General features: G+C 44.5%; 1 long non-coding RNA gene across 1 annotated transcript in view; it reads right to left on the reverse strand.

Moving 5' to 3' along the window:
- Window positions 1-4,387: 4,387 nt before the first annotated feature.
- The window catches only part of LOC132406424 (uncharacterized), a 28,526-nt gene continuing 18,442 nt past the window's right edge, over window positions 4,388-14,471 (reverse strand). The window contains exon 4 of the long non-coding RNA XR_009516166.1: window positions 4,388-4,823. This is a non-coding gene — a long non-coding RNA (uncharacterized LOC132406424). The remainder of the gene's footprint in view (window positions 4,824-14,471) is intronic.

Raw genomic sequence — 14,471 nt, forward strand, 5'->3', positions numbered from 1 at the left:
TGGCATCTCTCTGTGACTCGTAAATTTTCCATTGAGCGGATAAGGGGGTCAGCAAACAGTGTCACAGCCTGTGTTCTGATGGAGGGTCTCACTCCTGAAATTTTCACTGTTCCTTTTCCAACAGATACCGCCTGGCCTGCTGAGCATTTCCTGTTCTAATATCACATTGATATTACACACGGAGCCCCAAGTTTGTCTCCAGCAATGGAAATTTAGGCGATAGAAGACAAAAGCAATTTTGCTCTTTAAGAGTTTCAACCCCGTAGAGATCCAGATTTCTGTTGTGATGTCCAGTGTCATTTGTTCTCCTATTACAGAACAATCCTCCCGTCCCTCGTTGTTAAGTCACTCAGCAGCTCAGTCGGTATCTATGAAAAGGAATAAAGAGTCGATGATCTCTGATTTGGCACATTTTGTTATAACGGCATCAGCATTTCCTAGCCTGATGCACAAAATTACTAAGTGGTGGGGCCAAGCTCCAGTCTATGAAACCTGGGTTGAAGCACAATACAGTGCTGAGGGAGTGAGGTGTGGTCTTCAAATGAGACCTTAAACCCATGTCTCTTCTTCCTTCTCCAGTAGCAGAATCCTAAGGACCCTTCTGGGAGATGAGCAGAGGAATTTCCCATACTCAGAATAGTAATGAACTTTCAGTTACCATCACCAAAAAATTCTCCTGATCATTACCATGACACAGTTCTTAAAGAGTGCTGAACACAGTTTGAGAATTACATTTCCTAACTTATAATTCTGACATTTCACTTTGGTTGGGATGGTGCAATGTTCTGAACGCACACCAAAAGTGACCCTAACCAAGGGATTCACTTTCAAGGACTCCTCAACTTGTATCTGTCTGTCTGTCTATCTATCTGTCTGTATTTGTACATTGGTTGTTTGTCAGCCTTTGTGTGTAGTTTTTCATTGATTCTATTGTATTTCCTTGTTCTACTGTGGATGCCTGCAAGAAAATTAACTTAGCAGCAGCTCAATGCAATACACAATACAGAAGAAGAAAGAATAAATAAATAAAATAAGTAAATCAATTACAATATATGTATATTGAACAGGTTAAAAATCGTGCAAAAAACAGAAATAATATTTATTAATAAACTGAGGTAGTGTTCATGGCTTCAATGTCCATTTAGGAATCGGATGGTAGAGGAGACAAAGCTGTTCTTGAATCAATGCGTGTGTGCCTTCAGGCTTCTGTACCTCCTACCTGATGGTAACAGTGAGAAAAGGGCATGCCCTGGGTGCTGGAGGTCCTTAATAATGGACACTGCCTTTCTGAGACACTGCTCCTTGAAGATGTCTTAGGTATTTTGTAGGCTAGTGCTGAAGATGGAGCCAACTGAATTTACAACTCTGTGCAGCTTCTTCCGGTCCTGTGCAGTAGCCCCTACCCCAACCTCCCCCTACCCCCCCATACAAGACAGTGATGCAGCCTGTCAGAATGCTCTCCATGGTACAACTGTAGAAGTTTTTGAGTGTATTTGTTGACATACCAGATCTCTTCAAACTCCTAATGAAGTATAGTCACAGTCTTGCCTTCTCTATAACTGCATCGATATGTTGCGACCAGGTTAGGTCCTCAGAGATCTTGACACCCAGGAACTTGAAACTGTGCACTCTCCCCACCTGTGATCCCTCTATGAGGACTGGTATGAGTCCCTTTGTCTTACCCTTCCTAAAGTCCACAATCAGCTCTTTTGTCTTACTGATGTTGAGTGCAAGGTTGTTGCTGTGGCACCATTCCACTAGTTGGTACATCTCTCTCCTGTATGCCCTCTTGTCTCCATCTGAGATTCTACCAACAACGGTTGTATCTTCAACAAATTTACAGATGGTATTTGAGCTGTGCCTAGCCACACAGTCATGGGTATAGAGAGTAGAGCAGTGGGGTAAGCTCACACCTCTGAGGTTTGCCACTGTTGATTGCCAGCGAGGAGGATATGTTATCACCAATCTACAAAGATTGTGGTCTTCTGGTTAGGAAGTCGAGGATCCAATTGCAAAGGGAGGTACAGAGGCCCAGGTTCTGTAACGTCTTAATCAGGACTGTGGGAATGATGGTATTAAATGCTGAGCTATAGTTGATGAACAGCATCCTGACATAGGTGCTTGTGTTGTCCAGGTGGTCTAAAGCCGTGTGAAGAGCCATTGAGATTGCATCTGCTGTTGACCAATTGTGACAATAGGCAAATTGCAATGGGTCCAGGTCCTTGCTGAGACAGGAGTTCAGTCTAGTCATAACCAACCTCTCAAAGCATTTCATCACTGCAGATGTGAGTGCTACCTGGCAATAGTCATCAAGGCAGTTCAAATTGTTCTTCTTAGACGCTGGTATAATTGTTGCTTTTTTGAAGCAAGTGGAAACTTCCGCCCGTAGCAGTGAGAGGTTGAAAATATCCTTGAATACTCCCGTCAGTTGGTTGGCACAAGTTTTCAGAGCCTTATCATGTACTCCATTGGGACCTTCCAATCTATCAAGGTCTTTCACTGTTTGGTTGGTCTGAATGAGGTCACCCCTTATTCTTTTGAATTCCAGTGAATACAGGCCCAGAGCCATCATAAGCTCTTCATATGACAAGTTGTTCGATCCTGAAATCATTTTCGTGAACCTCCTTTGAATCCTCTCCAGTATCTCTCCAAGATAAAGACCCCTAACTTGCTCACAACGTTCCAAGTGAGGCCTCACCAGTGCTCTATAAAGTCTCAACATTTCATCCTTGCTTTTATATTCTAGTCCTTTTGAAATAAATGCTAACATTGCATTTGCCTTCCTCACCACAGATTCATCCTGCAAATTAGCCTTTAGAGAATCCTGCACGAGGACTCCCAAGTCCCTTTGTCTCTGTCAGGAACGGGGGCCGGATGGACCCAAGCGCAGGACGCAGATACTGAAGTACTAGGGGGAGACAGGATGGGGATGCCATGGCATTTAAGGGTAGAGGTGGGGTTTAGGTAGATAGAATGTCAGGCAGGCAGAGCGGAGCGGGCTCCCGGTTCAGGCAGGCAAAGCGGAGCGGGCTCCCGGAGTTCGAGTTCAGGCAGACAGGTCCCTGGGGTTCAGGCAGGCAGGCAGACAGGTCTAGGTGGCTAGATAATCTGGCGGAGAGCCCTCCCTGGGCGGGCCGCATCTGTCCTGGGTAGGGTCACCTCCGAGGTGGAAACACCGGAGGCCTGGACATGATGCAGACCCCTAGGCAGGTGCGGGGCACAAGCCCAGGGTTCAGGCGGAAGAGGAGGATGGGGCAGAACCCCCGCCGGGCAGCGGCAGACCGGCCGGGTCTGCCCAACGGAGGCAAAGGATAGAAATGGGCAGAACCACCGCCGGGCAGCAGCAGGTCAGCCGGACCCACCCAACAGAGGCAAGGGATAGGAACGGGCAGAACCACCGCCGGGCAGTGGCAGGTCAGCCGGACCTGCCCGATGGAGGCAAGGGGTAGGAACAGGCGTAGGTCTAGGGTGACCAACACATCAGCCATGATAACAGGAAAATCGGGAAAGGCTGGCAGACAGCGCGACCATGCGAACAACAGAAACGAGCGAAGAAGTGGGACCAATGCGTGGGAAGACAGGTGGGGGAGCGGACCAACCTGGCAGTACTGGTACGGGGCAGAGAAGCATGATGAGGAGTGGATCTGAGCCCGGGCGGAATCACAGAATGCAGAGAAGAGTTTGGAGCCGGTGGAGAAACAGGAAACAGAACAAAATGACCACCCGCCTCATCCCAGTCCCAAGGCCCCTTATAAACACCTGCAGCTCAATGAGTTACAGGTGTGCCTCCTTGAGCCAGGAGGGTCCTAACTAGATCACGGGTGATGGGAGGGACAACTGCAGGACCCGGAGTCCGGAGCCCTCGGACCGGATCGAAACCCGGAACGCGGATTCCAGACCCGACCGGACCCCTGACAGCCTCTCAGATTTTTGTATTTCCTCGCCGTTTAGAAAATAGTCAACCCTTTCATTTCTTCTACTGAAATGCAAGACCACACACTTCCTGACAGTGTATTCCATCTGTCACTTCTTTGTCCATTCTCCCAATGTATCTAAGTCCTTCCGCAGCCTCTGTACTTCCTCAAAACTATCTCCCCTCCACCTATCTTTGATTATTTGCAATATTTGCAACAAAGCCATCAATTCCATAGTCCAAGTCACTAACATATAATGTACAAACATTGAACCAGCCCCCATCAAATATAACAACTGGAAGAATTCAACAGGTCGGGCAGCATTTGTGGAGGAAGAGGTATAGTTGATGCCTTAGGTTGAGACCCTGCTTTAGGTCCCAAATATAAACCTCCACAGATACTGTTTGACCTGAGTTCTTCATGAAGTTTATTATACACCACTTGGTCAGAATCATGCGTGTTTATTTGTATAGTTCTTTACAGAATAATATTCCACTTTTAGATTACTTACAGGAGCGATATATCAATAAAGTGACTTGGAAGTTTTACATCTCAAATTGCCGGACATTTCCATTGCCTTTAACCCAAGGCAACAGGTCTTGCGGTTGGAATGTTGTAAAGGTAGCATCAATGCTTAGCAAGCTCCAACAACCAAAACGAGCAGATCATCTGTTTAAATGAGGTTGACTGGAAGTTATAATTTGGACAGAACAGCAGACATTCCTTCTTCATTTCTTTACAGCGTTGACTTCCACATTCACCAAAGAAGGCAGATATCTCAACCACTTGTTGCTCCATAGGCACCGCACCAAAATGTCAACTTTGCTGCTTAAAGTTTCGATCTCTGAAGTGGCACTAAACCTCCTGATTCATTGCTGAGAGAGCTCCCCTCTGAGCCAAAGCTGACACCTGGAAGACAACAGAATAAATTTGCTGGTTTACAATGTACTGGAGTTAGAAACTGAGAATCTAAAGTTGCACACGTTTGTTGAGAGCATGTGGTTCAAGGTGAGTCAACAGCAGGGGTTATTGGAATGAGATGCAGAGGCTATAACAAATGTGTACAATTCTAGTTGGCGCCTGGTTTGGACTTCAGGATTTATGGACAATTCCATATCTGAGTAATCAGAAATTTACTAAACACACAGCTAATGGATCCTTGATTTTCTCACTTGCAGACCCCAGTCAGTTTGGATTGGCAATAACACCTCCTCCACAATCACCATCAGTACAGGTACACCACAAGGCTCTGTGCTTAACTCCCTGCTCTACTCGCTTTATACTGTACCTGTGATGCTGTGTCTAGGAATATGTCCAAAGCCATATTTAATTTTGCTATACCTGCCACCCCACCATGGATAGGACTCCTCTTGTCCTCACCTACCAGCCTCTAACCTCTGCATCCAGCACATAATTCTCTGTAAGATCAGCCATCTCCAATGGGATCCCACCACAAATCACATCTTTCCCTCTGCCCTCAAGTGGAACAAGTCCCTACTCCTCCTCCATCACTACCATTCAAGGCCTCAAAGAGTCATTCTAGGTGAGGTGACAGTTCACCTGGGGGCCTTTGGTGTCATCTATTGTATTTGGTGCTCCTGGTGTGGCCTCCTGTATATTGCTGAGGCCTGGCGTAGGTTAGGATACTGCTCTGCTGAGCACCAATAGTCATTGCCAGAAAAAGCGAGATCTCATGGTAGCCACCAAGTTATACTTTCCATTCCCATTCCGACATGTCAATCTAAGGCCTCCTCTACTGCCGTGATGAGGCCACACTCTGTCTGGAGGAGTAATACTTCATATACCGCCTGGGTAGCCTACAACCTGTTGGCATGAACATCCATTTCTCGAACTTCCAGTAATTTCCTCCACTCCATTCTCTTTCTCCATTCCCCATTCCCATTTCCCTCTTTCACCTTATCTCCTTACTTCCTGCTGGTTCTCCTCTCTCTTCCATGGCCTTCTGTCCTCTCCTATCCAATTCTCCCTTTCTTCGGCCTTTATCTCTTTCACCAACTGACTTCCCAGCTCTCTACTTCACCCCTTCTCCCTCCCAGTTTCATCTATCATCTACTACCTATTCTTCTTCCTCCCTTCCCCCCAGCTTCATACTCTGATGTCCCATCTCTTTTTCCCAGTCCTGTTGAAGGGTCTCGGCCCGAAACGTCAACTGTTTCTTCTTTTCTATTGATGTTGCCTAGCCTGCAGAGTTCCTCCAGAATTTACCTTGACTTCCAGCATCCGCAGATTTTCTCTTGTTGATGCTTAAACTCCAAAGTATACAAATTGAGCTTATCCTATCCTTCTTCATAATGTAATACACCCATTTCAAGTATAACTCTAGCAAACCGTCTCTTAACTGTTGCTAATACGTTCACATACTGACTTAAACAAGGGGATCAATGCTCTACACAGTAACTCAGGTGAGATTTCAGCAAAGCCGATATGACTGAAGCACAGTCTTCCTACTTCAAAATTCAAAGTAGGGTTTATTATGAAAGTATGTACCTGTCACCATGTCCTACCTGAAGATTCATTTTCTGGCAAACATTTACAGGAGATACAAAGAAATACAGTGACAAGCTACACACAAAGACGGACAAATAACCAATGTGCAAAAGAAGACAAACCACAAACACAAGAAAAAAATAATAGTAAGTAAATGAATAATAAATAATATTGAGAATGTGAGTCGTAGAGTTCTTGAAACTGAGTCCATAGGTTTCAGAATCAGTTCAGCATTGAGATGAGTGAAGTTATCTACACTGGCTCAGGAGCCTGATGGATGAAGGGGAATAACTGTTCCTGAACCTGGTGGCATGGCATCCGAGGCTCCTGTACCTCCTTCCCAATGGCAGCAGTGAGAAGAGAGCGTAGGCTGGATGGTGGGGTCCTTGATGGTGTTTGGTGCTTTCTTGTGGCAAAACTCCTTGTAGATGTGCTCAGTGGTGGGGAGAGCTTTTCCTCCCCACCATTCCGCATTCCACTCCCTTCACAATAAAAAATAGCATTCTGCTTGTTTTGTTAGTTACTTCTATTTGCATAGCAGCCTTTCACAAATATGTACTTGGAAGGTATGGGGCATCAGTGGAGGGGTGACTGAGGGTTTTCATGCCCATTCTGGGGGAAATCACTCACTTTTGGCCACCACTGGACACTCAGCACTCGCCTGTGGCTCGAAGTAGCTGTTTGCATGTGACTGGGGCCACACTCTGGTACATTGCTTCAACAGGCGGGCTAAACTCCGGTGAGATAAGAACATACCTGTCCAAGCATGAGAAGTCAGCTCTGGTGGACTGGGCAGATGAGATCAACAGTGAGATCCAATGGCCAAGGAAGGTGGTTCCACAGCACTTCATGGAGAATGAAGGCCATGATGCGGCACAGAAAAAGCTAAAGTCATTCAGTGCAGCCAAGGAAGACCCCCAGCTGTGACGACTACTCATACCATACCAGACTTCTGTCAAGAGAGTGGAACTAACCAAGTGCAGTGAATTTTCCCACTTTAATAATTCTTTTTATGCAGTTCACATCTTAAAGAATTGCAAAAATCTAAAGTCATCTTTGGATACAATGGACAATTGATGGCTTTGATAGCTGGATCCCTCTGCGTAGAACTTTCAAATATTCTCAGTGGCTCCTTTACTAGGTACAAATGTATATCTGCTTGTTAATACAATATCCAATCAGCCAATCATGCGGCAGCAACTCAATGCATATAAGTATGCAGACTGGTCGAGAAGTTTAGTTGTTGTTCAGACATCGAACTGGGGAATTACTGTTACCTGAAATTACTTCGACCATGGAATAATTGTTGGTGCTAGACAAGGTAGTTTGAGTATCTCAGAAACTGCTCATTTCCAGGCATTTTCATGCACAACAATCTCTAGAGTTTAGAGAATAGTGCAAAAACAGAAACATCCAGAGAGCAGCAGCTCTTTGTGCAAAAATACCCTGTTAACGAGACAGGTCAGAGGAGACTGGACCGACTTGGCCAGAGAGATGACAGCAACTCAAATGACCACGTGTTACAACATCGATAAGCAGAAGAGCATCTCTGAATACACAACACATCAAACCTAGAAGTGGATGTCAGCAGAAGACCACAAACATACATTCAGTGACCACTTTATTATGTACAGGGGGTACCTAGTAAAATGGTCACTAACTGTATCTCTCCCTCCTGATCTGGGCACAATGCAATATCTCATAACTCTTGAGTGCAGACCCTAGGGAAAAAGGGAGTTATTTCCTCAATGTGCATCAGAATTTTCAGGGTTTTTCTTGGTTAAGACATAAAATTAGAATCCAATTAAATTAATATAGTCCATTCGCCTCATTGACCTTGCTAACATAATCCATCTTATGTCTTTTAATAGTCTCAGTTTGCTTGCCATAAAGGTTTACAATGTTTCTGTATTTGACCCAATGACTTGTGATGGTGCTTTTTCTGAATATTACAGTAGGGGTTGTAATTGGGACTGTACTATAGTTTCCATATTAGTGGAAGAGTTAAATGCAATGGTTATATCAAAGAGTGAATGGTTAGGAGCTACTGTACTGTAAATGTATGTCAAAGTGATAGCATTAACACCTGTTAATAACACATTAAATGCTTTATTACATCATGAGGAGTTCAGTCATAAGAAGAACAATAGAAAAATGTGTTGGTAACCGAAATAAAAACTGAGAATACTGGAAATGCATGGCAGGGCAATCATAATGTGAAAAAGAAGAGGCGTTTCAATGCTTTGAGGAAGAGCACTTGAGAGGAAGATCTCACGATTGAAACATCATTTCTAGGATTTAAAAAAGAATGTTTCAAAATGAGAGCTTCTGCTGTTTGTTATTGCACTCTTCAAAACTCTCCCAAACCCCTTACATGCTGAGAATTGCGATGGGGAATGGTGAAGATGAATGCTATTGGTAGGACTGTTGAAGTGGGTGGGTTAATGGTGGGAGGTGTTGTGAGAAAACTTCTGGGAATGCACTCAAGCAAAATTTGGCGCCCCATCACTTCCGGTCTGAAGATAAACTGCAGCACAACTGGGGCATCCAGAAAATAATATCATAGGTTCAGACAGTCCGAGAAGACTTAGGACAGGAACAGACAATTCAGTCCATCTCAGCTGCATCATCACTTTGTCCCCCTTTTCCTTTCTTGTCCCATCGCCCTGCAAGTAGGACATAGAACATACTGTGCAGCACAGTACAAGAACAGGCTCGTTGCTCGTTGTGCTGAACTAATTAAACTAATAATTACTCTAACTAAACTAATCCTTTCTGCATGCACAGTGTCTATCCTCTGCACATTCATCTGAGCAAGCTTTAAATGGCTCTTTCACATATACCTCCACTCACACTCCTGTATTGCAGGCTCCCTCCACAAAATACATACATACTGTATATACCCACTATACACATACCCAATTCAGTTTAGGATCAACTTCCATCACCCTTTCAAACAATGCATTACAGTTTATTCGAGTTTGGTGATTTACAAACCTCCAGCTATTTTACAATTTGCCACGGTCAGAAAGCACTGAAGTCCAGGCTGGGTTTTCCCTCCCACTTAGTTATGCTGGGTGGGGTACCTATTCTGATGGCCCACAAAATTCCCATTGAGACAAACTGAGGCAGATTACTGATAAAACTGCTCCCTTTACTTGTAGTCTCTGCAAGATGAAGGCTAATTTCTCACTAATTAGCAGATCAAGATCATGACAGCTAGAAAAAGAATAGGGCAAACCTGCTCCCGCCATCCATCAACACCTTTGCTGAATGTCTATTCTGAGCTTAGTTTTCTAGCTGATCCTCATCTCCCCTCAAACCCTCAAAATGCACTGATTTCACTTCATTGCTATTAGTTTGAATTCGTGGATGTTGAGGCAACGTCAACATTCATTGCCCTTGAAAAAGTGATGCTAACACCTTGACCCATTACAGCCTTTGAACACACATCAAAGAGCTCCTAGAAAAACCTGGGCTTTGACCTGGTGATCAGGAAGGAATGGTCATGAAAGATATCCAAATCAGGATGACTTTATTCAACATGGAGGTCACCAACCCTTGCTTAATGGTATTGGTCCATGGCATAAGAAAGGTTGGGAAGCCCTGTTCTAGACTGTGGCTCAGAGCTGAGGCTGACCCTGTGACTCCTACCATTATCAAGATCTATTGTAGAACAGAGATGAGGAGGAATTTCTTTAGCCAGAAGGTAGTGAATCTGTGGAATTCATTGCCACGGGAGATAATGGAGGCTAAATCATTGGGTATATTTAAAGCAGAGGTTGGTAGCTACTTGATTAGTAAGGGCATCAAAGATTATGGGGAGAAGGCAAGAAAATGGAGTGAGAAGGAAATTAAATCAGCCACAAGAATGGGAGAGCAGGCTTGCTGAGCTGAGTCTGTCGTGGTTTCTCGTGCCCCACAAACGACCAGGAGACACAGAAGATTCTTCAAGAAGGGTTAAACTTTAATTTGCAAATCAAAGCTGAGACAGTCATTGAGCTGGTCGCTGATTGCCCCCCCTCCCCCACCCCGATCCTTGTACATAGCATTTTTTATAGCAATCTCCTGGGTTAGTACAATCTGGTTTAGTTGCATTAGCATATCCAATTGGTCTACAGTTGCCTAACACAAGTACATCCGCGACTATTGTTTCTACCCATTGACTTAATCATGTTCTAATCAACATCTCTTAGCTACCTCTCATTAACACACCATTATAATCTGCATCTCTTAGCTAGCCTCTCATTAACACCCCATTATCTTCTACATTCTTAAGATTTCATTCTCCTACTAAATTGGATACATGCATAGCAAATAGCAAACTCAAAGCTGACTACATAGTTTTGGTTACACAGCAAACAATGCAACCTTTATACTCCAATAAGTGGCCTAATTCTGCTCCTGCATTTTAAGGTCTTATGGTTGTGTAATATCAGTATATACTAAAACATCACCAGGCAAAATCTTCTTCTTGCAAAGTGTGGTGAATCTGAGTTTCTCTACCTGGACACCTGGTCATTGAGGCTACTGAAAAGCAAGCACTTGAAAGATCAGTGAGTTGAGGGCTATGGGGAACTGACACAGAGCTGATGTCTGCGCTAGATCAGCGATAATCAGATTGAATGTTGGGATAGGGTGGAGGGGCTGAGTGGACTGCTTCTCCAATGTTCTTATGGCTATGTACACACACACACACACACACACACACATATATATATATACACACACACAGTAGGTAGACTTTTACTGAATACCTAGAACATGAAACATAAAGACAAAGTAAAAACTCTCTTAATGAGGCACACTGCAATCTTTATGACTCATTGAAAGAAGCATGGCAGGAAGAGGCCCTGCAGCCACAATATATCTGCTGATCATGATACCAATTTAAATTTTGCATCTGCCTACAGATGATCTATATCCTTCAATTCCCTACTTGCTTATCCATCTGCGTAAATGCCTTCAAATACAGATAGCTTTGAAAAGGATCAAGAAAATTTTGCATGTATACAGAACCTCTGACTTATCAAAAATGATCTAATGACCTTCACAAGAGCAACATCAATTAAAATTTGACACCAGCTATGAAACTGGGCATTATAGTAGGTGTTATAAGAAGATATGGACAAAGGAAGCATAGGAGTGCCTATTGGACAGCTTTGAATCGGTGGACTGGACTATATTCAGGGATCCATCTCTGAACCTGGATGAGTATACTGCAGTTGTTACTGACTTCATTAAAACCTGTGTGGTTGAGTGTGTGCCTACAAAGTCTTGCTGTACATTCCCAAACCAAAAGCCATGGATGAACCAGGAGGTACGTCGTCTGCCGAAGGCTAGATCTGTGGCATTCAAGTCTGGTGACCCAGGCCTGTACCAGAAACCAGGTATGATTTGCTGAGGGCTATTTCAAGGGTGAAGAGACAATTTTGAACGAGGTTTGAGGTGACATCAGATGTACAACAATTCTGGCAGGGTCTGCAAGACATTACTTCCTACAAAGCGAAACCCAGTAGCATGAATGGCAGCAATGCTTCACTACCAGATGAACTCAACGCCTTCTACGCACGTCTTGAAAGGGGGAATATAACTACAGCTGTGAAGATCCCTGCTGCACCTGATGACCCTGTGATCTCTGTCTCAGAGGCCGATGTTAGACTGTCTCTAAAGAGAGTGAACCCTCGCAAGGCGGACGGACCCAATTGAGCACCTGGTAAGACTCTGAAAACCTATGCCAACCAACTGGCAGGAGCACTCAAGTACATTTTCAACCTCTCACTGCTAGGGGATGTTCCCACATGCTTCAAAAGTGCAATTATACCAGTGCCTAAGAAGAACAATTTGAGCTGCCTTAATGACTATCGCCTGGTAGCACTCACATCTACAGTGATGAAATGCTTTGAGAGGTTGGTCATGACTAGACTGAACTCCTGCCTCAGCAAGGACCTGGACCTGTTGTAATTTGTCTATTGCCACAATAGGTCAATGGCGAGAAGGGGAAATTGATATTGGGTGATAAGGAAATGGCTGGGGCATTGAGCGACTACTTTGTGTCGGTCTTCATGGTGGAGGGCATACCTCATATGCCAAAGAAGGAAGTTATGGACGAAATGGGAGATGAGTACCATGATGAAATCACTGTCACTAAAGAGATAGTGATGAGGAAACTAGAGGGCCTGTAGGTAGATAAGTCCACTGGTCCTGATGGGATGCATCCCAGGGTGCTGAAGAAATTAGCGGAGGTTATAGAAGATGCATTGGTAATCATTTATCAAAACTCTCTAGACTCCGAGCAGGTCCCGGCAGATTGGAAGACAGCAAATGTCACGCCACTTTTTAAAAAAGGATGTAGGCAAAAGATGGGCAACTATAGGCCAGTTAGCTCAACACCTGTAGTCGGGAAAATGCTTGAAGCTGTCATCAAGGAAGAAATAGTGAGACATTTAGAAAGGAATGGTTCCATTAGACAGATGCATCATGGATTCAGAAAGGGCAAGTCCCGTTTGACAAACTTCCCGGAGTTCTTTGAGGACATAATGAGTGCAGTGGATAGAGGGAACAGGTGGATGTCGTATACTTGGATTTCCAGAAGGTGTTCGATAAGGTGTTGCACAAGAAACTTATAAATAAGATATGGATGCATGGAGTCAGAGGAAGTGTATTGGCTTGGATAGTGGATTGGTTAACCAATAGGCAGAGAGTTGGTACAAATGGGTGTTTCTCCGGTTGGCAGTCAGTGGTGAGTGGGGTGTCACAGGGGTCGGTGCTGGGCCCGCAGCTGTTTACCATTTACGTTGACGATTTGGAAGAGTGGACTGAGTGCAGTGAGGCAAAATTTGCTGATGACACTAAACTGAGTGGAAAAGCAAATCGTACAGAGGATCTGGAGAGTCTGCAGAGAGATATAGATAGGATAAGTGAGTGGGCCAAGGTCCGGCAGATGGAATACAATGTTGGTAAATGTGAGATCATGCACTTTGGAAGGAATAATAGAAGAGCAGATTATTATTTAAATGGTGAAAGATTGCAGCTTGCTGTTGTGCAAAGGGACTTGGAGTGCTAGTGTCTGAATGGCAAAATGTTGGCTTACAGGTACAACGGGTTATTAAGAAGACAATGTTGGCCTTCATTGCTAGTGGGATTGAATTCAAGAGCAGGAAGATCACGCTGCAACTATATGGGGTACTGGTGAGGCTGCACCTGGAGTACTGCGTGGAATTCTGGTCTCCACACTTGAGGAGGGATACACTGGCTTTGGAGGCATTGCGGAGGAGGTTCACCAGGTTGATTCCAGAGATGAAAGGGTTAACCTATGAGATGCGATTGAGTCGCCTGGGACTATGCTCTCTGGAGTTCAGAAGAATGAGAGGGGAACTTATAGAAACGTAAAAAATTTTGAAAGGGATAGACAAGATAGAAGTAGGAAAGTTGTTTCCATTAGTAGGTGAGACTAGAACTAGGGGACATTGCCTCAAGATTTAGGACAGAGATGAGGAGAAATTGTTTTTCCCAAAGAGTGGTGAATTTGTGGAATTCTCTGCCCAGGGAAGCAGTTGAGGCTTCCTCACTAAATATATTTAAGATGCAGTTAGATAGGTTTTTACATAGTAAGGGAATTAAGGGTTATGGGGAAAAGGCAGGTAGATGGAGCTGAATTCACGGACAGATCAGCCATGATCTTATTGAATGGCGGGGCAGGCTCGATGGGCCGGATGGCCTACCCTGCTCCTATTTCTAATGTTCTTATGTACCACAATGCTGTAAAACTGTGCATTAGTTCATAATAGTTATTGACGGAGGAATTCGGCCTGCGTACGCAATGAACAAAATCAGTGCAGACACCTGGTGCAGATAATGGACGATGTCGATGTCGATTGCACCCTCCAAATCTTCATTTTCATTGTAATGTGGCGACCCACTTCCTAGCGCACTCGAACCGGCTCACAAATAGCCAGCGCGCCGGCACAAAGGCCAGTCCCAAAAGGGCGCCAGGTCTGCTTCACCAACAAAGGGAAAAGCTTGCGCAGGACTGTGAGTACGTACCCC

Source organism: Hypanus sabinus, chromosome 16 (assembly GCF_030144855.1).
Source record: "Hypanus sabinus isolate sHypSab1 chromosome 16, sHypSab1.hap1, whole genome shotgun sequence".
Classification (NCBI taxonomy): domain Eukaryota; kingdom Metazoa; phylum Chordata; class Chondrichthyes; order Myliobatiformes; family Dasyatidae; genus Hypanus; species Hypanus sabinus.